Source organism: Procambarus clarkii, chromosome 5 (genome assembly GCF_040958095.1).
Source record: "Procambarus clarkii isolate CNS0578487 chromosome 5, FALCON_Pclarkii_2.0, whole genome shotgun sequence".
NCBI lineage: Eukaryota > Metazoa > Arthropoda > Malacostraca > Decapoda > Cambaridae > Procambarus > Procambarus clarkii.
The window spans coordinates 31,134,297-31,161,304 of record NC_091154.1 but is presented as its reverse complement, the minus strand read 5'-3'; the positions used below and the strand labels follow the sequence as shown (position 1 = coordinate 31,161,304).

Genomic DNA, 27,008 nt, shown 5'->3' with positions numbered 1-27,008 from the left:
GTGTCTAGAGATGAAGTGGAAAATATGCTAAAGGAGCTCGGGAGGAACAAAGCAGCTGGCCCAGATGGCGTTTCACCATGGGTTCTGAGAGAATGTGCATCTGAGCTCAGCATTCCACTTCACCTGATCTTTCAGGCATCCCTGTGTACAGGAATCGTAGCAGACGTGTGGAAACAGGCTAACATAGTTCCAATCTACAAAAGTGGCAGCAGGGAAGACCCCCTCAATTATAGACCTGTATCATTGACAAGTGTAATAGTGAAAGTATTGGAAAAGCTAATCAAAACTAAATGGGTAGAACACCTGGAGAGAAATGATATAATATCAGACAGACAGTATGGTTTTCGATCAGGAAGATCCTGTGTATCGAATTTACTCAGTTTCTATGATCGGGCCACAGAGATATTACAGGAAAGAGATGGCTGGGTTGACTGCATCTATCTGGACCTAAAAAAGGCTTTCGACAGAGTTCCACATAAGAGGTTGTTCTGGAAACTGGAAAATATTGGAGGGGTGACAGGTAAGCTTCTATCATGGATGAAAAATTTTCTGACTGATAGAAAAATGAGGGCAGTAATCAGAGGCAATGTATCGGAATGGAGAAATGTCACAAGTGGAGTACCACAGGGTTCAGTTCTTGCACCAGTGATGTTTATTGTGTACATAAATGATCTACCAGTTGGTATACAGAATTATATGAACATGTTTGCTGATGATGCTAAGATAATAGGAAGGATAAGAAATTTAGATGATTGTCATGCCCTTCAAGAAGACCTGGACAAAATAAGTATATGGAGCACCACTTGGCAAATGGAATTTAATGTTAATAAATGTCATGTTATGGAATGTGGAATAGGAGAACATAGACCCCACACAACCTATATATTATGTGAGAAATCTTTAAAGAATTCTGATAAAGAAAGAGATCTAGGGGTGGTTCTAGATAGAAAACTATCACCTGAGGACCACATTAAGAATATTGTGCAAGGAGCCTATGCAATGCTTTCTAATTTCAGAATTGCATTTAAATACATGGATGGCGATATACTAAAGAAGTTGTTCATGACTTTTGTTAGGCCAAAGCTAGAATATGCAGCTGTTGTGTGGTGCCCATATCTTAAGAAGCACATCAACAAACTGGAAAAGGTGCAAAGACATGCTACTAAGTGGCTCCCAGAACTGAAGGGCAAGAGCTACGAGGAGAGGTTAGAAGCATTAAATATGCCAAAACTAGAAGACAGAAGAAAAAGAGGTGATATGATCACTACGTACAAAATAGTAACAGGAATTGATAAAATCGACAGGGAAGACTTCCTGAGACCTGGAACTTCAAGAACAAGAGGCCATAGATTTAAACTAGCTAAACACAGATGCCGAAGAAATATAAGAAAATTCACCTTCGCAAATAGAGTGGTAGACGGTTGGAACAAGTTAAGTGAGAAGGTGGTGGAGGCCAAGACCGTCAGTAGTTTCAAAGCGTTATATGACAAAGAGTGCTGGGAAGACGGGACACCACGAGCGTAGCTCTCATCCTGTAACTACACTTAGGTAATTACACTTAGGTAATTACACACACACACACACACACTCTCACACACACTCTCACACACACTCTCACACACACTCTCACACACACTCTCACACACACTCTCACACACACTCTCACACACACTCTCACACACACTCTCACACACACTCTCACACACACTCTCACACACACTCTCACACACACTCTCACACACACTCTCACACACACTCTCACACACACTCTCACACACACTCTCACACACACTCTCACACACACTCTCACACACACTCTCACACACACTCTCACACACACTCTCACACACACTCTCTCACACACTCTCTCACACACTCTCTCACACACTCTCACACACACTCTCACACACACTCTCTCACACTCACACTCACACTCACACTCACACTCACACTCACACTCTGTTAGGAGTACAGTACATTAAAACTAGCAACAATTACAGTACAGTACTTGTGTTAAGAACCTCAACAATACCACAATAGTTACACAAATGTTACAAGAGAGACCATCACCATCCCATTGTAAAGATTCATCATCTAAATATCTGCCAAAAAGTATCATCAGTACAGTACAATTATGCAGAATGGGAAGAGCCGGGGAAGATTATTATACCACATGATTACCACGTTGCACGGGAACACCAGTTCCAGGTCATTATTAAAAGGGATTAGCTCAAGCACACAATGTATTAAGTATTAAAAATTAATGTTTCAGACCAGTTACTGTAACACCTGCTCACGACACATTAGTAAATAAGATAAGCAACTTATCACTAATTTGAATACAGTATTAGCTCAGCTTTGTTATTGCATATAACGACTCGACAATTTTACCCTTTGTATAAGCGTTGGTCTCCAGTCCAATTGATTACAGAATAAACCAAATATTTCCTATAAAAGAAGAGAAAGTGATAGAGGAATGCATGAGGGGTTGTGTCCTTACCGCTACTCCATGTCTGAAGCAGCGTGAAAATATAAACATATTAAATGAGAATGATTTAGGACAAATTCCTCTATTCTATGTAAACTAGCAATTAAAACCAGCATTTTGGATGCACATCTTAGTCTATAAGAAATATCCCATTTAATATCTAATGACAGAATGACAAGTCAGAAGAGCCAGTTCTGTGTTCTAAGCATCTGTATAATGCACTGGACTAACTATACAAGGGAAGTCATTCACAACACCCATGTCAACATAGTAATTAAATCTGCCATAACATTTTATGAAATTATTATTATTCAGTACTGCTGTCAAGTCTCAAAATCTTGAAAGACTAGATACCTGAAATATGAAGTATATGAATGTATATGAATATTCATATGTGAATATTAAGTTTTATATAATATCAACTTTGTTAAGTCTATAATATAAACCGTGTTTAATATAAACTTTATATAATTACTTACTTTATGTGAACTTTATATATTTACATGTTCTGCAGAATTTAATCTTCTAATTTAATCTGAGTATATATCACTGAAAATATATATATATATATATATATATATAACATGGTAAGAAGAGATGCAGTACTTTGTGCCGTACATCGCCATTTCCGGCCCCTCTACCCGTTCATACTATCGTGCTACAGTGGCGAGTCAAAACTGCTCTTTGGTGAACATGAAATCAGATCATGTGAAGGTGTTCAGCAAGGTGATCCTCTTGCTCCCCTTCTTTTCTGCTTAGTCTTAAAAGAAATCACCGAAAGCTTGTCCAGCGAGTTCAACATCTGGTTTTTGGATGATGGCACTATAGCTGGCACCGTAGACCACCTCTTGTCAGATATCAGGAAAATAAGGGAGCAAGAAGTAAGCCTGGGTCTCGTCCTGAACCCTTCCAAGTCTGAAGTAGTCTCCTCCAACCCAGACATCGTAGCTAGAATAAGGTCTGCCTTGCCTGGAGCCCATGTCATTAGGGCCGAGAACAGCACCCTCCTTGGAGCTCCCCTCGGGTCTAACGCCATTGAGGAGATCCTCGACAAGAAAATCGCAGACCTTAGGAGGATGGAAGACAGAATAGGTGACATCGATGCCCACGATGCTTTTTATCTCCTCACCAAATGCCTATCCCTTCCGAGGCTAACCTACTTTCTGAGGTGCGCCCCATCTTACAACAACCCAAAGCTTGACGAGTATGACCTCCTACTGAAGACCATGCTGGAAAAAGTTGTTAACCTCTCTCTCAACGAATGCCAGTGGAAACAAGCCACTCTTCCTGTCAGGCTCGGTGGCTTGGGTGTCCGCACCGCCACCCAAATTGCAGTCCCAGCCTTCCTGTCTTCCTCCTCAGCATCAGATGACCTGGTTAAGGAAATTCTACCTGACACCCTGAGTGATGTAGCGGGGATACAGGACCCCCACTACACGGAATGTGACACGAAATGGGGTGCCATGACAGACCCAGCACTCAGACCAGCCATGCCGAAAGCCAAGAAACAATCCAGTTGGGACAGCCCCATTGTAGACAAAGAAGCCACAGCTTTGCTGGAGGCAGCAACAACCCCCAGTGATCGTGCACGCCTCACAGCTGTGCAGGCTCCCCATGCAGGGGACTTCCTTCTGGCAGTCCCTATGTCTGCGACAGGCACACGTCTTGATCCGCAGGAGCTCCGTATTGCAGTCGCTCTCCGCCTTGCTGCCCCTATCCACACTGTTCACAGGTGTATTTGCGGCGAGGCAGATGCTGACGAATATGGATTGCATGGCCTGCACTGTGGAAAATCGGGTGGTTGGCACACTAGACACGACGAAGTCAACGACATCATTAAAAGAAGCCTTGCCTCTGCTCAGTGTCCAGCGGAGAGAGAGCCCCGCAACCTACTGAACCGTGACTCTGTTAGCTTTGCCGGCCGACCAGACGGAATCACACTGCGTCCGTGGAAGGGTGGCAGGCAGTTAGCATGGGACTATACTTGCGTATCCACCCTGGCAACGACATACATCACCCTCTCTGCCGGCACGGCAGGAGCCGCAGCGACACACAGAGAAAAACAAAAGTCAGTCAAGTACAGGCAATTAGATCAAAGGTACAATTTCGTTCCAATAGGGTCTGAGACCCTAGGCCCATGGGGTGAGAGTGCAAGAAGGTTTCTTAAGGATCTTGGTTCCAAGCTCATTGACACCACAAGAGACCCTAGAGCAGCAAGTTTTCTCTTTCAGCGCCTCAGTGTCGCGATCCAGAGGGGAAATGCCCGCTGCATCCTCGGTTCCTGCCCGGCGTCGGAGGAGTTCGAGGAAATCTACAGCCTCTAGGAAGCGAACTTTTTCTTGTGTCCTCTTAATGTTCATTTTTTGTATAAAATCAGATATGTAACTGTATAACCTTGCATAATAAAGTGTACATCATAATAAAAAAAAAGGGGGTGGTAGGAGAAGTGAACACTCTTTCGTATTCAGAGTTAAATGTCAAGTTTTTCCCTGAGTGCTCTGTGTTCCCTTCTCTGAGGCTGTGGGTCCCTATAATTACACCAGTGGTGGTACCCCCCTATATATATATATATATAAATGTATAACAATGAAACTATGAGATGTATAACATTAGAAGCTATTGACAGTCATCTTCAAAATCTCAAACCGACTGAATCCTACGCCTTTACTGATGGCTCTGTGCAATTAGGCACTGGTAGAACAGCTTGTGCATGTGCAGTATATACAGTTTAGACCTATTGTCTTGTGTATGACCCTCTGTCCTGAGTGACAGTGAATACCAGCATTATCCTCACTTTAATAAAGACTTAATTGAAATCCTCAGATTAGGCAAAATTGTAATTAATTTTGTGTTAATAAAAGACATTAATAATAATAACTTTATTTCCCCATTTCTATACCCCTTCATCTGTGGCTCTCCATCCCCCCTTTAATCCCAGGAAAAAAGTACTACCACCACTTCACAACCGGAGTGACTGAACCACTTACCTCCTCCCCCCCCCCTCCATTCCCCTAACCATACCCTACATTCCACTTTCCTACCGCCCACCATTCATCTTAACCCCCCCCCTCCCTCCCTCCCCCTTAACCATTCCCCCTTACCCCAGCCCACCCTCCCTCCCCCCTTGGTCAAAGAATCCGGGAAGGTGTCGAGCATGTGGGAAGGGAGTGATTGGGCACAGAAGCTTTATCCTCAAGTCATATACACATCTTATTACAGCTCATTTCATTCATTCATTCATTTATTATACACCCTATACCCGTTCCCTTGGGCGGTGGTAGTTACAAAGGCAAATAATGGGCTCAGCTCAGGAACTAATCACCCCCACCCCTTCCATAGTTCGTTTAGCTAACTATGAAGGGCTGAACACACTGTACAGCCCCTCGAGTTCATATAACGTGAACAACAGTTACAAAAAAAAAACTTACCAGCGAACAGCTAGAGTAACGAGAAGACAATTAGTCTACGTTGGGTATCTCTCTCCAATTATCTCAAGAGGTTGTAGAAATGTTTACAGCCTCGGCTGAAAGAAAATGGGAACCCGGAGGGGAGAGGTAAGGAGGGGGTGAAGAGATTAAGGCGCTGGAAGGGTTGTTAACAGAGAAAGGGGGGTCGGGGGGGGGAGGTGATGGGGAACAGGACGAATGGCAAAAATAGAGAGAGGAACGAAAATGGTTAGTGAGAAAGATGAGGAATAGGGAACCATGAAGGTAACTGCAGAAGGCCTATTGGCCCCATGCGAGGCAGCTCCTATTTATAACCACCTAGTTATAACCCACTCACATATATATATACATGCGCGTGCGAACAAGCCTGAATGGTCCCCAGGACTATATGCGAATGAACATACGTGGGTTAGACATATACATGTCTAACCCACGCTTGAAACAATCGAGGGACCCCCATCACCACGTCACGAAGGAGGGACGACAAGGAAGAAGAATGAGATAGATAAGAAGAAAAATGTCATGATAAGAAGTACGGCAATGAGAGAATTGGAAGAATGATCAGTGGGAACTAGAGAGGACATAACACGAATGATTAAAGAGAACGAAGGAAGAATGGTAATTAACGTGTAGGATAGGAGAAGAACGGATAGAGGAAAGGTGGGGAACGATAAGAACAGGAAGCAAGCAGCGGCATAAGGGAAAATAGCAACGCTCGGATAAAGAGAGAGAGAGAGAGAAAACAAAAGAGAGAGACAGAGAGAGAGAGAGACAGAGAGAGAGAGAAAACAAAAGAGAGAGACAGAGAGAGAGAGAGACAGAGAGAGAGAGAGACAGAGAGACAGAGACAGACAGACAGACAGACAGACAGACAGACAGACAGACAGAGAAATAATAAAAAACCAACAAGATTAACTATAAACAAGAAATAAAAGACGACCACAAACTCCCCGTAAAGAGGCTGGTAAAAGCGAGAGAGAGAGAACAAAAAATAGGACAGGACTAAGAAGGTGTTGAAGGAGGAGGAGAAGGAGGAGAAGAGGGAAGAGGCGTTTACAGAGGAGGAAGGCGCAATTAACAGCATGAAGAAAGGATCTTGGGAATAATATCGGAGACAGCAACGCAAATAAACGATGTGTAAGGGAAGAGGGGGGGGGTGGGGGGAAGAGGGGGGGTAGGGGGGGAGGGGGGTTTGTTAATTGTCGAGTGGTTTGTTAAGATGTGTGTGTGTGGGAATGAAGCGGTTTGTTAATAGAGCTCATGGCTTGTTGAGAGCCTTTGATGCACTGAAGGGGTGTTTCAAACTCTGTAGAGAGCTCTGGTGCATTTGGAGAGCTTAATTTGGAGACTTCCTTCGATGCACCGAGGAAGGTTAATTTATGGAGCTCCTTGATTCTTGAAAGGAACTTTTTAAGTCAATGTGGATCTCTCTCTCTCCCCCCGATACTTCGGAGATAGCTTGCTACCTGCTATCACTGGTAGGTGATAGCAACCAGTGTATAAGCTCGTAGTATAGAAAGTAGAGAGGGTATAGCTCGTAGGATATAAAAAGTATAGTGGGCAGGAGGTGGTGGAGAGTGACGCAATGCCTCTTGCTTATTTCCACAGCTAAACAAAAGGAAAAAAACTTAAGAGATTTTCCTACACTATGTTAGATCTAAAGAGGATCAACAGGCAGCTCGTTGCTAACTGAAGGGCAGCCTACACAAGGTCTTGGTCGAGGAACGTGTACACAACGTGTATGTCAATCCACCTCAACAAATCCACAAGGGCCGTGACGAGGATTCGAACCTGCGTCCGAGAGCATCCCAGTCAATCCTCCTGTTTCCCCATCACTCGCTCGCTCACTCACTCACCTCAAATTTGACCCTTCTATCACCTTCTTACGGGCTATTCATACCCGTGCCACCTCTTGATTGATTGATGATTGATGAAGATTATGCCACCCAAAAGGTGGCACGGGCATGAATAACCCGTAAGTGGTGGCCCATTTGAGCCATTACCAGTATCAATAGATGATACGGGAGATCTGTAGAGGCGTGACTGCACCCTGCGTGACGGGAGATGTCTCCCGTGCCCACCTCTTGGGTGACTTCATCTTTATCAATCAATCAATCTTCTATCACCTTACCTATTCCCCTAGCATTCCCTCCCCCCCTTATGTAGGGGGGGGAGGAGAACTTGCTTAAAAAATGCCGAGGGGGAACAGGCAAGATTAACAAGGCCAGCCTCTTGTAAAGTTCGAGAAAGTAGGACGTGAGGACATAGGTGGAGAGACCGTTTGTGCCCTCTGTAATCCTTTTTTTGCGCTACCGCTCACAGGATGAGTATGGGGTGCACAATAAACTAGACGCCTCCGGCTAGTAACAATCAAGTGGAACTGGAGACGCAAACGAATCTAAGAAATGTAGGGAAGTTCTTGTTGCCTTGTCGGTCCACAAGTGGAACACACAAGAGGAGGTTGTGGAAGCCACCTCCTTCTTCTTGAGGTTATCTTGAGATGATTTCGGGGCTTTTAGTGTCCCCGCGGCCCGGTCCTCGACCAGGCCTCCACCCCCAGGAAGCAGCCCGTGACAGCTGACTAACACCCAGCTACCTACTTTACTGCTAGGTAACAGGGGGCATAGGGTGAAAAAAACTCTGCCCAATGTTTCTCGCCGGCACCTGGGATCGAACCCAGGACCACAGGATCACAAGTCCCGCGTGCTGTCCGCTCGGCCGACCGGCTCCCTTATTTACCGGCTCCCCCCCCCCCCCCCGAACAGTTACATTATAACGTAACGGGTGTAACAAGGCTAGTCGCTGAAGCATAAAGTGTTAGATCTCAATAATCACCGATAGGTTAGTACCTCATCCCCCCTCCCCCCCCCTCTCCCCCTTCCCCGTCACTCATTCCTCTCCCCTCATTAGCGCTACTCACAAAGTGGATCTCATAGATGAGGAAGCGTTCGCAGGCGGGTCGATGTCGACAAATATAGTCTTGTGTTCGTAAAGGTGTTTCTCTTATAATGTTACCTCGCGACTCTTGTCTGCTCTCTACCACTCTTGCACAGACTCTTAGGCGGTCGCTCTTGTTCTTCAGTGTTATGCTTCAACCTGTTCTCCTACAAAGAACGTCACTTTTCGCCCGTATGCGTTACCCCAAGGCCAAACAATTGTCGTATTAGTAAATGAAAGCGGCTGGGGAAAGTGACGTATTGTCCCGTTTTCTGTTTTGGGACCTCTGGTAGGTTAGGATAAGGGCACTTTAAATTGGCCGTTTTCTTGACGCTGGGGAATCTTAGCAGGTCGGGCTGTGTGCTTAAGATTGACTCTTTCATGTGAGGGAAGGAGGAGGAGGTACTTTGACCCAGAGGACAGTTGAGTGAAGCTTCTCTCTCTCTCTCTCTCTCTCTCTCTCTCTCTCTCTCTCTCTCTCTCTCTCTCTCTCTCTCTCTCTCTCTCTCTCTCCAGGCTTCAGTAAAGGAATCTGATCAAGCAGACTATGCCAGACGCGTGTTTACCATGCAAGACAACTGGTAACTCCCCAGTCTCCCCTCATCTGGGAGTTTACCAAGGGGGGGGGGGGGGGAGGTCGAGGCCCCCTGAAAAAAAAAACACAGATTCTATCGACTGAGGTCCAAGGTTGAGAGAGGCCCAAAATGAATCAATTAATCTGCTGGTGAATTCTCAGTAGGGTCGAGCGAGGATTGGAAGGTCGAGACAATGATGATCCTGGAGTGTAAGCACAGTCACTTGTGGTCACCTGTGTGTACCTGCCCTCATGTGTGTACTCACCTATATGTACTCACCTATATGTGCTTGCAGGATCGAGCATTGACTCTTGGATCCCGCCTTTCTAGCTATCGGTTGTTTACAGCAATGACTCCTGTCCCATTTCCCTATCATACCTAGTTTTAAAAGTATGAATAGTATTTGCTTCCACAACCTGTTCCCCAAGTGCATTCCATTTTTCTACTACTCTCACGCTAAAAGAAAACTTCCTAACATCTCTGTGACTCATCTGAGTTTCCAGTTTCCAGCCATGTCCCCTCGTTCTGTTATTATTACGTGTGAACATTTCATCTATTTCCACTTTGTCAATTCCCCTGAGTATTTTATATGTCCCTATCATATCTCCTCTCTCCCTTCTTTTCTCTAGTGTCGTAAGGTTCAGTTCCTTCAGCCGCTCTTCATATCCCATCCCTCGTATGTGTGTGTGTGTGTGTGTGTACTCGCCTAGTTTCAGTCATTCTGAATCACCACACGAGAGTGTAGCATACTTATGCTACACCACGACGTAGTGGTGAGGTCAACCACTGGTGTTTCCTGTGACCTCTGGTGTGACCTGGGGGTGTCTCACTCCTCCCCCCCCCCCGGCACCCCCTCTCTCACCCCTACGGTACTTCAAGTTTTGTTCCTTCAATATTATTTCTTAAACTGGCGTAATGTTCCTTCTTGGTTCCCTCTTAAGTTTAATTCCGGAGGGTGTTTGTTGGGCGGCGCCACTTATCCTGTGAGTGGACACACCGCCATAGTGACAGTATTGGGCAGCGTCACTCATCCTGTGAGTGGACACACCGCCATAGTGACAGTATTGGGCAGCGCCAGTCATCCTGTGAGTGAACACACCGCTATAGTGACAGTATTGGTCAGCGTCACTCATCCTGTGAGTGGACACACGGCCATAGTGATAGAATTGGGCAGCGCCGCTCATCCTGTGAGTGGACACACCGCCATAGTGACAGTATTGGGCAGCGTCACTCATCCTGTGTGTGGACACACCGCCATAGTAACAGTATTGGGCAGCGTCACTCATCCTGTGAGTGGACACACCGCCATAGTGACAGTATTGGGCAGCGGCACTCATCCTGTGAGTGGACACACCGCCATAGTGACAGTATTGGGCAGCGTCACTCATCCTGTGAGTGGACACACCGCCATAGTGACAGTATTGGGCAGCGACAGTCATCCTGTGAGTGGACACACCGCCATAGTGACAGTATTGGGCAGCGACAGTCATCCTGTGAGTGGACACACCACCATAGTGACAGTATTGGGCAGCGCCACCCATCCTGTGAGTGGACACACCGCCATAGTGACAGTATTGGGCAGCGGCACTCATCCTGTGAGTGGACACACCGCCATAGTGACAGTATTGGGCAGCGGCACTCATCCTGTGAGTGGACACACCGCCATAGTGACAGTATTGGGCAGCGCCACTCATCCTGTGAGTGGACACACCGCCATAGTGACAGTATTGGGCAGCGTTACTCATCCTGTGAGTGGACACACCACCATAGTGACAGTATTGGGCAGCGCCACTCATCCTGTGAGTGGACACACCGCCATAGTGACAGTATTGGGCAGCGCCACTCATCCTGTGAGTGGACACACCGCCATAGTGACAGTATTGGGCAGCGCCACTCATCCTGTGAGTGGACACACCGCCATAGTGACAGTATTGGGCAGCGCCACTCATCCTGTGAGTGGACACACCGCCATAGTGACAGTATTGGGCAGCGCCACTCATCCTGTGAGTGGACACACCGCCATAGTGACAGTATTGGGCAGCGCCACTCATCCTGTGAGTGGACACACCGCCATAGTGACAGTATTGGGCAGCGCCACCCATCCTGTGAGTGGACACACCGCCATAGTGACAGTATTGGGCAGCGCCACCCATCCTGTGAGTGGACACACCGCCATAGTGACAGTATTGGGCAGCGCCACTCATCCTGTGAGTGGACACACCGCCATAGTGACAGTATTGGGCAGCGCCACTCATCCTGTGAGTGGACACACCGCCATAGTGACAGTATTGGGCAGCGCCACTCATCCTGTGAGTGGACACACCGCCATAGTGACAGTATTGGGCAGCGCCACTCATCCTGTGAGTGGACACACCGCCATAGTGACAGTATTGGGCAGCGCCACTCATCCTGTGAGTGGACACACCGCCATAGTGACAGTATTGGGCAGCGCCACTCATCCTGTGAGTGGACACACCGCCATAGTGACAGTATTGGGCAGCGCCACTCATCCTGTGAGTGGACACACCGCCATAGTGACAGTATTGGGCAGCGCCACTCATCCTGTGAGTGGACACACCGCCATAGTGACAGTATTGGGCAGCGCCACTCATCCTGTGAGTGGACACACCGCCATAGTGACAGTATTGGGCAGCGCCACTCATCCTGTGAGTGGACACACCGCCATAGTGACAGTATTGGGCAGCGCCACTCATCCTGTGAGTGGACACACCGCCATAGTGACAGTATTGGGCAGCGCCACTCATCCTGTGAGTGGACACACCGCCATAGTGACAGTATTGGGCAGCGCCACTCATCCTGTGAGTGGACACACCGCCATAGTGACAGTATTGGGCAGCGCCACTCATCCTGTGAGTGGACACACCGCCATAGTGACAGTATTGGGCAGCGCCACTCATCCTGTGAGTGGACACACCGCCATAGTGACAGTATTGGGCAGCGCCACTCATCCTGTGAGTGGACACACCGCCATAGTGACAGTATTGGGCAGCGCCACCCATCCTGTGAGTGGACACACCGCCATAGTGACAGCATAGGTTACTCTCGGCAATCCTCCTCTTAAGTACTTGTATCTAATTCCTCAACAAAAGTGCTATGATAGATGAGTTTTCTTGATACACGAGCGTTTAAAAAAACAAAAACAGGATGCAATAGACAGGAGGTCAAAAATGTGTGTGTAACAACAATGGCGGCGTCTGTCAACGAGTCAGCTGTCAAAGGTAAACAAACAGAGGAGAAGCGAGCCGGCACAGGCAGGTGGGGGGACAAGGACGATAGTCTGAGGGTTATTATACGTGAACGTCGACCGTACTGCAAGCTCTCACGGCCAGGCGCGTTACAATTATACACGGGTTTTTTTACTTCTAATATTGTGTGTTGATTTTGTGTATTACTCGCCGGTTATTGGATGGGTGAATTGTGGTGGTGTTGAGGTCCTTCTACACCTGCTGAGGTCCTCTACACCTGCTGAGGTCCTCTACACCTGCTGAGGTCCTCTACACCTGTCATCCTTTACCCCCGATAGCCTAACAAAGCCTAATTCCCTTAAATAAAAGAGAGATATTTTACACTTGTATATTAATATTATTCAGTTTAATAAATACACGACCAATTTTATTTAATCTAAAACTTCACGTGACCAATGTCAATGACTCTCGAGTTTAACGCAGGTAAAAATTGCACCTGAGTAAATTTGTAATGTAGACAATTTGCTAATTTTATTAAGATTTTCAATTTGGGTTCGAAATTGAAGAAAAAAATAATACTTGTGGTCTTTAGGGGGAAAAAGACCCCTGTGTATATAGTTTATTTTTTTCTTTCGAATAGTGATAGGTATTGTCTCCATTTTTGATCGTTGTTCTTGGTTTATTGTACCAAGTTCTTAAGATTTAGATTGTGTTCATGCTGAACCACCGGTGGTACCGTTTGTGGTTCAGTTTGTCCACTGAACAAACTGTTCTTGTTCAAACTTTCATCTTCCCCAGGACAGAGGTGGTCCTGGGGGAGGTTCACGTTCTTCATCCTGTGTGCGAGAGACGGACGGACACCCCCCCCCCCGGGTGAGACAGGGGACATGCCTAGCCAGGGAGAGGTGGCGGCGCACGCCTAGCCAAACCGCGGCTAGGCAGCGTCCTCTAGGAAGGGTGAGGTTGGGGGGAGGTGGCACCCACCACCTCACCCTGGAGGGTGCTGGCTTACTCCCTGCACACTAAAACAATCCAAGAGGTTCAGTCGGGCTCGTTCTTGACTCGCATCGAGGGGAATTCCGGGTTGGAATCCCGGGGCAGGTGTGTATAATTGTTGGGAGAATTTCCCCCTCTCACCTCTTTCCTGTTCACCTATCAGCAAATAGGTACCCCAGGAGTTAATGGGCTTGTTGTTGTTGTTGTTATAGATTCAGCTACTCGGAACAAGTTCCAAGTAGCACGGGCTATGGTGAGCCCGTGTTGTTGTGGGGGGGGGGGGGCTGCATCCTGGGGAACGTCAGTAGTTCGCCCCCAGACCTAACAACCTGTCCCTCACGAGTTCAGAGTGGTTTTGGTCCTTGTAGACTAAACCGTGGAGGTGGTTTAGTCCTCACACACTTCTCCAGCTGGTCGACCAGGTGGTATGATTACTCATTCTCCAGCTGGTCGACCAGGTGGTATGATTACTCATTCTCCAGCTGGCAGAAAGCTGTCTCGCTCGTGTAACTCCCTAATACCAACGAGCCATGTGGAAGCCAGGCGTCACCTCTTCATCTAATCAATCTAAAACGTGATTATAGTCACCCTGGTCGAGGACCGGGCCGCGGGGACGCTAAGCCCCGAAATCATCTCAAGGGTAAGGTAACCCTCCCTCAACACCACCACCACTACTACTGGGAAGTAATTTGCACCAATGATAGTATGATGATAGATGGAGTAACTGGTGTGAATGTCACTCTCTCTGGTGTGTGATTTTGTGGCGGCTCCAGGTACATTACTGCCCTTCAGGCTGCTCGAAGGCAATCGAAGATGGTAATGACCCCTCCTCCCCACATTTTCAAGAGCACATTTGGCTAACTCAGTTCTATCATGCATTCACAGACCAGTATGGGGTGGGTTTAAGAGGAGACTGGCACCATCATATATATTATATTATATTATATATATATTATATATATATATATATATATATATATATATATATATATATATATATATATATATATATATATATATATATGTGTGTGTGTGTGTGTGTGTGTGTGTGTGGTTAGGCAATATAATCTTTGCCTAACTTCAGACACAATCACAAGGTCACAGTTATACCTTAGGGAGTCGAGTGCAATCAAGAAGTCAATTACAATTTACGCGATCGATTGACTGATGAAGACTATGCCACCCCAAAAAATGTGGCACGGGCATGAATAGCCCCGTAACCGTTGCTATACCCCTCCACCCTCATATACCCACTCTCTACCCTTCTTCTGTCGGAAGAAGTGGAGACCCAGTTATCTATAGGACTTCCCCCCCCTCCCCTCTAACATAATGGGAGCCAGCCCCCACCCTCAACAACACACACTTACAGGGGTGCCAGGGTGGGGGGGGGGAGTAGTGTGGGAGAACTACCAGTGTACTCTGGCTTAAGACTTTGTGCTTTGCTTCGAGTCAAAGCGTCGATTCATCATCTAGGTTGGAAGCAGAGGGGGGGTGGGGAGTAATCTGGAAAAGGGGAGGTGATCTCTCCTGTGATGAACAAATCCACAAGGGCCGTGACGAGGATTCGAACCTGCGTCGTCCGAGAGCATCCCAGACGCTGCCTTAATCGACTGAGCTACGACATGGTCAAAAGGAGCAGGAAGTACCGTCGACGTTTTCAAAAGAACGATTGTCGAGATTTCTAAATGTTGTAAACTAATTGGGGCCAACAAAGTGCTTACAAAGAGTGAGATCAACCTACCAGATTTGTTGGAATTTGCTGGAGTGATGAGGAGGAGGAGTTGTGCGGCTGACACCGGCGCTGAAGGCGGCTGACACCGGCGCTGAAGGCGGCTGACACCGGCGCTGAAGGCGGCTGACACCGGCGCTGAAGGCGGCTGTCCTGGGGGGAAGAAGATCAGAAATACAAAGTCAGTGAATCAGAGGAAGGGGGGTTCATCAAAAAAACATCTTCGTGTTTACTTACAAAACCTGTACATCTTTCTTCAATCATGGCGACTTAAGTCTGTTTTTTTTTTTACTAAGCAGTTTACGAGCTTTGAAACTTCGTAACTCAATATTATTATTTGTACTGACAATTCTCTCTTAGTGCTATGGAACTCGTAAGGTAAGGGGGAACTATCAATAAGTGCCAACCCATTACGACTATATAGCACTTTGAAGTGGGCCAGGATAAGCAAGGTCCTGAACGATTCCTTACACAAGTTTCTAAAGGCAGTTTTATGTTGGCCAGTCTTGCATATGCCACTGATGATATCCTTTTGATGTGGGCCTCTGGGGACAGGTTTGGTGTGATATCAACCCCCAGATCTTTCTCTCTGTTTGATTCTTGCAGGATTTCACCTCCCAGATGGTACCTTGGGTTCAGCCTCCTACTCCCTTCGCCTAATTTCATTACACTTTTCTGAGTTGAACTTTAGTAGCCATTTTCTAGACCATTCCTCTAGTTTGTCCAGGTCGTCCTGTAGTCTCTATCTTCATCTGTCTTGATTCTTCTCATAATTCTTGCATAATCAGCAAATAACGAGAGAAACGAGTCTATACCCTCTGGAAGATTGTTTACATATATCGGAAACAGGGGTGGGAGCAAGTACAGAGCCCTGTGGGACTCCGCTGGTGACATATCGACACTCTGATGTCTTCCCCCCTCACAGTTACTCGCTGTTTCCTGTTGCTTAGATACTCCCTTATCCACTAGAGCACCTTACCTTTTACTCCTGCCTGTTGCTCCAACTTTTGTGTGTGTGTGTGTGTGTGTGGTGTGTGTGTGTGTGTACTCACCTAGTTGTACTCACCTAGTTGTGTCTGCAGGATCGAGCATTGACTCTTGGATCCCGCCTTTCGAGCATCGGTTGTTTACAGCAATGACTCCTGTCCCATTTCCCTATCATACCTGGTTTTAAAATTATGAATAGTATTTGCTTCCACAACCTGTTCCTGAAGTGCATTCCATTTCCCCACTACTCTCACGCTAAAAGAAAACTTCCTAACATCTCTGTGACTCATCTGAGTTTCAAGCTTCCATCCATGTCCTCTCTTTCTGTTACTATTCCGTGTGAACATTTCGTCTATGTCCACTCTGTCAATCCCTCTAAGTATCTTATACGTTCCTATCATGTCCCCCCTCTCCCTTCTTCTTTCTAGTGTCGTAAGGCACAGTTCCCTCAGGCGCTCCTCATACCCCATCCCTCGTAGCTCTGGGACGAGTCTCGTTGCAAACCTCTGAACCTTTTCCAGTTTTATTATATGCTTCTTCAGATGGGGACTCCATGATGAGGCGGCATACTCTAAGACTGGCCTTACGTAGGCAGTGTAAAGCGCCCTAAATGCCTCCTTACTTAGGTTTCTGAATGATGTTCTAACTTTTGCCAGTGTAGAGTACGCTGCTGTCGTTATCCTATTAATATGTGCCTCAGGAGATAGATTAGGTGTTACGTCCACTACCAGGTCTCTTTCACGCGTCGTTACAGGTAGGCTGTTCCCCGTCATTGTGTACTGTCCCTTTGGTCTCCTATCTCCTAGTCCCATTTCCATAACTTTACATTTGCTCGTGTTGAATTCTAGTAGCCATTTCTCTGACCATCTCTGCAATCTGTTCAGGTCCTCTTGGAGGATCCTGCAATCCTCATCTGTCAACTCTTCTCATCAACTTTGCATCATCCGCAAACATCGACATGTAGGACTCTACGCCTGTAAACATGTCGTTAACATATACAAGAAATAGAATTGGTCCCAGCACCGATCCTTGTGGTACTCCACTTGTTACTGTTCGCCAGTCCGACTTCTCGCCCCTTACCGTAACTCTTTGGCTCCTTCCTGTTAGGTAGTTCCTTATCTATGCTAGGACCTTTCCCCCCACCCCCGCCTGCCTCTCGAGCTTGAACAGCAGTCTCATGTGTGTGTGTGTGTGTGTGTGTGTGCGCGTGTGTGTGCGTGCGTGTGTGTGTGTGTGTGTGCGTGTGCGTGTGCGTGTGCGTGTGCGTGTGCGTGTGCGTGTGCGTGCGCGTGCGTGTGCGTGCGTGTGTGTGCGTGTGTGTGTGTGTGTGTGTGTGTGTGTGTGTGTGTGTGTGTGTGTGTGTGTGTGTGTGTGTGTGTGTGTACGTACGCACATGACAATCCGTCCGGGGCGAGACCATTATAGGAGATAAGATAATTGTGTGAGACATTGGTGGGCGATAGCGCTGCCAAGTGGAACACATGCAGGCCATTTATAAGGCAGCACCTCGCGCCCTGCAATATTTCACCCGGGATTATTTATCACAGACCAAGAATGGCGAACATAACAGGAGGTGAAAAACACAACGCGACTATTTTAGCGGTTACCGGGCAGGAAGTTATTAAAGAAGAAGAGAGAACTACGGGCTCACCATAGCCCGTGCTACTTGGAACTTTTTGTTCCAGGTAGCGAATCTTTAACAACAACATATTAAAGAAATAAAAGTATATGGAACAGAAAGAAAGTATTTGACAGGAAGCTGAAGAAATGTGAAGAGCAATCTTATTACGAGCTCTTTGTCTTGGATATGAATCTCTTAAGAGTCGAGCAGAGTGCCGGAGTTTGAACGTGTCAAAAGAGGGACATATTTAACGATGTTTAATAAAGGGAGGACTAGATCACTTGCGTCGAATTATGTTCTAATTAGGAAATGTATATGTTTATCTCTCAGAATGTTTGGTAATATGTTTACTGTTTGTGATGTGTTTATATGTATGTATTAACACGTTGTACTGAACGGGGTGAGAATAGCTTGAGCTACCTCATCCCTTTGTGTGTATTTTACCTCGATAAACTTATTTCAATTTCAATTTCAATGTTCTAATTTGTTATACGTCAATAGTTGGAAACGTTTGAATCCATACTCGCAAAAGTCATTTCGCTCACATCTTGAAAAGCAGAGTAATGAACTATTTAATTTTTTTTAATTTTGCCCCGAGGGGCGAGTTTACTAGCCAGCGCCACCCATCCTGTGAGTGGACACACCGCCATAGCAGAATGTACAACACTCCCCAATAGGAAGAAAACCCGCTGGGTTGTTCATCCGGTCACTTGTACCCAGACACAGCTGGGACTTGCTTAACTGTCTCAAGTTTCACTGTTGATGAACAGAGTAATGAACACTCTTGAGGCGGGACCAAAGAGCCAAAGCTCAACCCCCGCAAGCACAATTAGGTGAGTACTGTTCTACCGAGGTCCCGTGTTTAACAAGTTTACTCTAATCCTCTTACCTTGAGGTTACCTTGAGGTGCTTCCGGGGCTTAGCGTCCCCGCGGCCCGGTCGTCGACCAGGCCTAATGGTTGCCGGACTGATCAACCAGGCTGTTGGACGCGGCTGCTCGCAGCCTGACATATGAGTCACAGCCTGGTTGATCAGGTATCCTTTGGAGGTGCTTATCCAGTTCTCTCTTGAACACTGTGAGGGGTCGGCCAGTTATGCTCTTCCAATATATTTCAAACAGTTGCCAGCAGAATAGATTGCGACTTTCTCTATGTTGCCTTCACCAAAGCCTTTGTCCTGGGACTCCTGGGAGAACCTTTAAAACGTTAAGAGTAAATGGCATTGGGGAACTTAAGTTATCATAAGTTCGAGGGGCTTGATTTATATAGAAAAGAGCATTAAGTTAATTATAAATGGAGTTAAGTCGGATTCGAGCGGCAGGAAATTTTAATTAAAAGGCCCAACACGGCTGGAGCTAAGGAGCTAGACCTCACTATACGACAAATAATGATAGGGAAGTGCCACTAGGTAAGTACTCGTGGGTCACATTAGGGGAAAGCAAACAAGTCTTTCTTGCAATCCATTTCATGCAGAGATGCGAATGGAAGTAGAAGACAAGAAAGGAGGGAGAGAGAAAAATAAAGGAGAAAGAAGAGGAGAGTGTGTAGGGGGAGGGGGGGGGGAAGAGGAGGGGAAAAGAGGACAAGAGGAGGAAAAGGTGGCAGCCGCGGTCTTGTGTTGTTTTGTAACTGCTTAGGAAAAATGTGAGGTGATAGCTCTCGCCTCCTCCCCTCACCCCCTGACCCCTCCAGACACCCCTCACCCACCCCTCACTCACCCCGGCGGGCCGCACCGCCACCACCGAGGGGAAATTCTCCTGGGTTTCGTCTCCGCGTTTCTTTTCTTATTCCTACGGTTCTTCTCTCTACTTCTTGCTCTGAGAAACGACCGTCTGTCTACCTGCAAACATTGCTACACCAAGACCTAAGATTGTGTAAGATCACTAGACTCGATGCCTTAGCGTTTATAAGATGAGATTTAGCGCTTCTCGGTAAATCTGCGTTGAAACAAGTGAACGAAATGGGGGTTGAGCTTAATAAATCCCTCGCAGCTGACCTTTGGCATTCTCCCGCCATTGGTCACTTCAAGTGGCGCGGACGTTTTTGAACTTGGCGCGCGGTGACGTCACTAAAAATGGCGTCTAGCCTACAGGAAATTCAAGATGAAAGTATGAATAATAGGAGAAGTATTGACCGGCGAGTCAGTCGGCCCTTCCTGGCCGGGCCGAGGGACTTGATGGTCGAGGATTTGTAACATTTAGAAGCGTCACTCACCAGTTCTTAAATTAAGACTCGTGGAGACTGTTAAATGTACAGTATTTGAAAAGTAATAGAAGAGTGAATAACTGGAATGGCTTTCGTGAGTGGATCTACTCCAAGCCCGGCCCGAGGCCAGGCTTATCTTGTAATAACTTGGTCTAACAGGCTGTTGCTTGCAGCGGCCCGCAAGCCCGCATATCCACTACAACCTGGTTGGTCCGGCTATTCTTGCAGTTAGACTTTTATGTCAATGAAACTGTTGAAGGGGGTACAAGTGGATCAGTCTCTCCAGAGTACAATATCATCCTCGCAGGGAATATAATGATGGGACCTGTAGCATAGTAGTCTATGTCCTCGGCTTGCAACCGATGGTCCCAGCTTCGATCCCTGCAGGGTGGGGACAGAGAATGTTGGGCACGTTTCCTTTCACCTCATGGCCCTGCTCAACTAGCAGTAAATAGGTACCCTGGAGTTTGACAACTGCTGTAGGGGAGAGGGGGAGGGGGGAGTGGGAGGGTGGAGAGTGGGGGGGGGGTCCATCCTAAGCAAGGTCATTAGTTGGCCTTAGGGGACCCTCCGATAAGCCTAACAGGGGTCTGGATAAGCCTATTCGCGTGTCTGTGGCAACTCAAAAAGATGAACAATAATGCAGGTTGAAAGATCTTGCAACACTGATGAGAAAGAAAAGCAAGCACACACACACAAAACACACAAAGGTGTTATATATCAATGAGAACATCCAATGGAGCTCTTTGGGGGGACTCGAACCCACGACCACCTGAATCCCAACCGGCGACCTCTACCACTGTACCACCCTAAACCTGTTTAAGAAATTTTCAACGAGGGATTTTTACCAATTCGACAGAAAGTCTGGGAAGACTTATGCCTTAAGCTTAGGTGTAGTAACCAAGTCTTACGTCTTCAGTTTCAAGATTTCAGCCGAATCACAGCTCGTGTAACTTATAGCAAGTCAGGGTGGTGCAGCTGAGAAATTGAAATTGAAATAAGTTTATTGAGGTAAAATACACACAAAGGGATGAGGTAGCTCAAGCTATTCTCACCCCGTTCAGTACATCGTGTTAATACATACATATAAACACATCACAAACAGTAAACATATTATCAAACATTCTGAGAGATAAACATCTACATTTCCAACGCAGCTGAGGTGAGGCTGGCAATAGTTGGTCACAGGTTCGAGTCCCCCCTGAGAGCTCCAGTGGAAGATCACACTGACGAGACTGATGGTATATTAATGCTAAATTACCGTATGGATCTTTACCAAGTTGTGTTTGTGATGATGAGCCCCGGACGCCGCCAACTGCGCCACCAGACTTGGGACTGGGAAAATCTTGTGTGTAAGATGCTTTGTATCGCGGTCGACACTTTGTATCGCGGTCAACACTTTGTATCGCGGTCATCACTTTGTATCGCGGTCGACACTTTGTATCGCGGTCGACACTTTGTATCGCGGTCGACACTTTGTATCGCGGTCATCACTTTGTATCGCGGTCGACACTTTGTATCGCGGTCGACACTTTGTATCGCGGTCGACACTTTGTATCGCGGTCGACACTTTGTATCGCGGTCGACACTTTGTATCGCGGTCGACACTTTGTATCGCGGTCATCACTTTGTATCGTGGTCAACACTTTGTATCGCGTGTTTGTATCGTGGTCGACACTTTGTATCGCGTGTTTGTATCGTGGTCGACACTTTGTATCGCGTGTTTGTATCGTGGTCGACACTTTGTATCGCGTGTTTACCGGCCAGTGACTACAGGAGCGCGAGGTGTAGCTCCTGGTGCCCCGTCTTCTGGCCTGGTTGTACCTGTTGCGTTGTAGAGCAACTCTTCTGACGTTCGAATTCCTTGTCGAACCTGATCTTAAAGTTGTGGACGGAGGTGGCTTCCACCACCACTGCTTTCTTTCGGAGAGAAAGTACATATTCCACATATTGACCACTCGTACAGGGTACGAGCATTTTCCTTACATTTCTAACCCGTTTGCGTTTCTAGCTTCTACCCCCTATGTCCTGTTGCCCTACATTTCTATCAATTTGAATACGCTATCTTCGTCCATTGAAATCAGTATTTTGTGTGCTGTGATCATATCTCCTCTCTGTTTCTTCTCTCGTCTAGCGTTGCCAGATCTCAGCTAGTTGTGTGTGTGTATGTGTGTGTGTGTATGTACGCTAATCTATCTTCCCACTTTCCAATCCTCCATTCTATCCTGCCTGTCTGCCCCCCTCACCATCTATATTCTCCCCTTCCCACTCTCCCCTCTCCCCCACTCTCCCCTCTCCCCTTCCCACTCTCCCTCCCCTTCCCACTCTCCCCTCTCCCTTCCCACTCTCCCCTTCCCACTCTCCCCTTCCCACTCTCCCCTCTCCCTCCGCCCCTCACGCCAGGCGACTCCTCTGCCCTCAGCCATCAGGGTTGTGTTAACAGTGGTGGGGCTCTTGAGACAAGCCTGGCCGGCCACCTGCCACACCACAGGTAGAAGCTCACGCAGATGAACGTCTGGCTTTCTGTACACAACTTCAAAAGCAGAGGTTTGTATTTCTGTATGCACTTCTATCTTTGTATTTATGTAGAATGCGTGCGAATTAGTGAAGAGAAACAAAGGGATATATCTATATATATATATACTTGTATGTATTTATGTATATATAGGCAATACTATATGTGCAGTTATTAGGGTTAATGTTCTTGGAAAAGCGAGTTGACATTTAAGGAAGAAATGGTATTTGTTTAAGGCATCTGTGTTTTTTTAAAGGACCGTTTCATTAATTCGGATTTCCTGGTCTCAGAAGGAACACTAGACAATACGGAGGGTCAACATGCGATGACAAATGGCCACTTGGCAAGGATTCACGACCAATTCCCCCCTCCCTCCTCTTCCCCCCTTCCCCTAACCCACTTGCAAATACCCACCAACGCTCCTGAAGTGCTAATATCTTCCCCCCCCCCTCTCTCTCTCTCTCTCTCTCTCTCTCTCTCTCTCTCTCTCTCTCCACACGCGGAAGCAACTTTCTGCGCACCCACTTGTTCCACTTGTCAAAGAGTGACTGGGCAGTGTTTCAACACATCACACTGAAATGTTCGCTATCAAATCGTGTCTTGAACATGTTCAGGACACAACCATAATAATAATGTAGTGATCAGCGTAAGATGTAGGTTTGTAGATCCAGTATAAGACCTGTAGCCCCCCCCCCCCGACACAACTAGGGTCAACCCTCCCTAATCCCCGCCCCCCCCCCCTAGACATCTATCGAACATGTGTTTAAAGCAAACTGTTCTCACAGAACAAAAAAATAAATATAAAACCCAAATGCGCTTTAATTTAGCCGCCAAACCTAACCTGTTTATGAATGAAAAACACTTTACACACATCTCACAGCTGATGACGCGAGTCTTCTGCTCGAGCAGTGCTTAGCTCACGACCTCTGTTCGAGCCCCACTTCTCTCTAAATGCTTCACCCACGTGCTCCAAATGCAGCCCGTCCTCCAAACAAAGATCCAAAAGTGATTCCATGCACCCGCCAAACCCCCTGTTTATGAATGAAAAGCGGTTTACACACGACTCAACTGCTGACGTTCGAATATATCCGGAACAAGTGTTTCACTGACGAATTTTGTTCGAACCACAACGCTATAAATGCTTCACCCACGTACTACAAATACAAATAATCGCCAACAGAACCTAAACACCTAACCTAACCTATGCCTATATATGCACAATATGCTAATATTTTGTAACATTAATTTATACTTGAGAAAATTCCCGTTTTGAATGAACAGCATGTTAAAATTTATGAATGCGTCTGTGGGGTCGACCGCTGGATGTAATGGACTTGAGTCGAGGACGGGTTGCCAAATGGCAATAATGACCAACAGAACCTAACCACCTAAGTTAGGGCCTAACTATTCAGCACTCTCCAGTATGAAATATTACCTAACGCGAGAAAATATCACTTGTGAATACGCAGAACTTTACAACTGACCAGCCTGACCCGAGGACAGGTAGATTTAAAGATAGCTATATATATATATATACACCCTTTGATGGATTGGTTCATTTGATGCATCACGCTATTGTGATTTCTGTGTGTAGTGTAGCTATATATCAGTTGTATAATATTGACCAGCTGACCAGCTACCTATAATATTGACCAGCTAGGAGGCCTGGTCGACGACCGGGCCGCGGGGACGCTAAGCCCCGGAAGCACCTCAAGGTAACCTCAAGGTACCTCTTCCACTCTGGTAAAACCCTGTTACCAATGCAGGCGAGGAGTCACCATAACGTGGCTGAAGTATGATGACCAGACCACACACTAGAAGGTGAAGGGACGACGACGTTTCGGTCCGTCCTGGACCATTCTCAAGTCGATTGTTGACTTGAGAATGGTCCAGGACGGACCGAAAGTCGTCGTCCCTGTTAGCAATCACCAATTCTCTCTCCTGCATATCCTTCCTGACTATGCATGTTTCCAAACCTTACAGCCACTGACACGGATCTGTCAGTGGAAGGTTTCAAGACCTTCATATATCCTCCATGTACTGAACGGGGCGAGAATAGCTTGAGCTACCTCATCCCTTTGAGTGTATTTTACCTCAATAAACTTATTTCAATTTCAATCACCTCGCACCCTTCAAACTAAGAGCCGCCAGCCAGTGTCAACTTAACAACCACAGTGGGACTACTCCTCCAAAATTATCGTTAACAAAGAAGCTATGATATTCTCGGTCCCTGGTCATATGTGAGGGGGATCTATGGAGCTGAAACTACAGAGGAACTCCAGGAAACGCCAAGAAACTGAACACCTCAACATACCGGTCATCACCGAGTATTTACAACCAGCTATAACAAAACAAAAAGGGGTTAACAGTACAGATATCCGAGAGCTCAGTCAGTAACGCATCCACTTCAGCGGCCTGGCACAAAGGTGGTGTCTGTAACGCAGGTGGGACACAGGCCAACCACCTGCAGTACAACCAGGAGCAGACAAGACACACACACACACACACACACACACACACACACACACACACACACACACACACACACACACACACACACAGCATAATTGAGAAGAGTTGTGACAGATGAAAACTGCAAGATCCTCCAAGATCAAGATGAGCTAGACAAGCTGCAGTGTTGGTTGGAGACTGGTCTCTGGACTTCAACATCAGCAAGTGTAAGGTGATGGAAATGAGAACAAGTGACAGGACTATTCGTCCTTACCCCTCAAGCACCAGGCGCTCTCGTTTGATGACCATTTCTGGGTTTTAGTAGTTTAGACCTTTGACCTCTTCCCACCCCCCCCCCTCCCCTTTTTTTTTTTGTAGGGCCCACAATTTCGTCTGAAGCAGTTTTGGCCACCTGGGGTCCCCTGGGGTCCCCTGGGGTCTCTGAGGTTTCCCTGGGGGAACCCCTAGCCCTCATGACGGTGCCCCGAAGGGCATTTGTTGGCATGAGTTATGTGTTATTTTTTTTATATGAGGAGACGCTGGAACCCACCCACCCACCAGTTGGACAGAACCCACCCACCAGTTGGACAGAACCCACCCACCAGTTGGACAGAACCCACCCACCAGTTGGACAGAACCAACCCACCAGTTGGACAGAACCCACCCACCAGTTGGACAGAACCCACCCACCAGTTGGACAGAACCCACCCACCAGTTGGACAGAACCCACCCACCAGTTGGACAGAACCCACCCACCAGTTGGACAGAACCCACCCACCAGTTGGACAGAACCCACCCACCAGTTGGACAGAACCCACCCACCAGTTGGACAGAACCCACCCACCAGTTGGACAGAACCCACCCACCAGTTGGACAGAACCCACCCACCAGTTGGACAGAACCCACCCACCAGTTGGACAGAACCCACCCACCAGTTGGACAGAACAAACCCACCAGTTGGACAGAACAAACCCACCAGTTGGACAGAACAAACCCACCAGTTGGACAGAACCCACCCACCAGTTGGACAGAACCCACCCACCAGTTGGACAGAACCCACCCACCAGTTGGACAGAACCCACCCACCAGTTGGACAGAACCCACCCACCAGTTGGACAGAACCCACCCACCAGTTGGACAGAACCCACCCACCAGTTGGACAGAACAAACCCACCAGCTGGACAGAACAAACCCACCAGCTGGACAGAAGAAACCCACCAGCTGGACAGAAGAAACCCACCAGCTGGACAGAAGAAACCCACCAGCTGGACAGAAGAAACCCACCAGCTGGACAGAAGAAACCCACCAGTTGGACAGAACAAACCCACCAGTTGGACAGAACAAACCCACCAGTTGGACAGAACAAACCCACCAGTTGGACAGAACAAACCCACCAGTTGGACAGAACAAACCCACCAGTTGGACAGAACAAACCCACCAGTTGGACAGAACAAACCCACCAGTTGGACAGAACAAACCCACCAGTTGGACAGAACAAACCCACCAGTTGGACAGAACCCACCAGTTGGACAGAACAAACCCACCAGTTGGACAGAACAAACCCACCAGTTGGACAGAACAAACCCACCAGTTGGACAGAACAAACCCACCAGCTGGACAGAACAAACCCACCAGCTGGACAGAACCCACCCACCAGTTGGACAGAAGAAACCCACCAGTTGGACAGAAGAAACCCACCAGTTGGACAGAAGAAACCCACCAGTTGGACAGAAGAAACCCACCAGTTGGACAGAAGAAACCCACCAGTTGGACAGAAGAAACCCACCAGTTGGACAGAAGAAACCCACCAGCTGGACAGAAGAAACCCACCAGCTGGACAGAACAAACCCACC

The 27,008-nt window shown here is 47.2% G+C and overlaps 1 long non-coding RNA gene across 2 annotated transcripts in view; it reads right to left on the bottom strand.

Moving 5' to 3' along the window:
• The window catches only part of LOC138350201 (uncharacterized), a 76,310-nt gene that overhangs the window by 5,444 nt on the left and 43,858 nt on the right, over positions 1 to 27,008 (bottom strand). The window contains exons 3-4 of one of the 2 annotated variants that reach the window (XR_011222011.1): positions 15,390 to 15,530; positions 2,392 to 2,448 (exon numbers count right to left, since the gene is read on the bottom strand). This is a non-coding gene — a long non-coding RNA (uncharacterized lncRNA). The remainder of the gene's footprint in view (positions 1 to 2,391; positions 2,449 to 15,389; positions 15,531 to 27,008) is intronic. The other variant, XR_011222012.1, reaches the window with a different exon arrangement.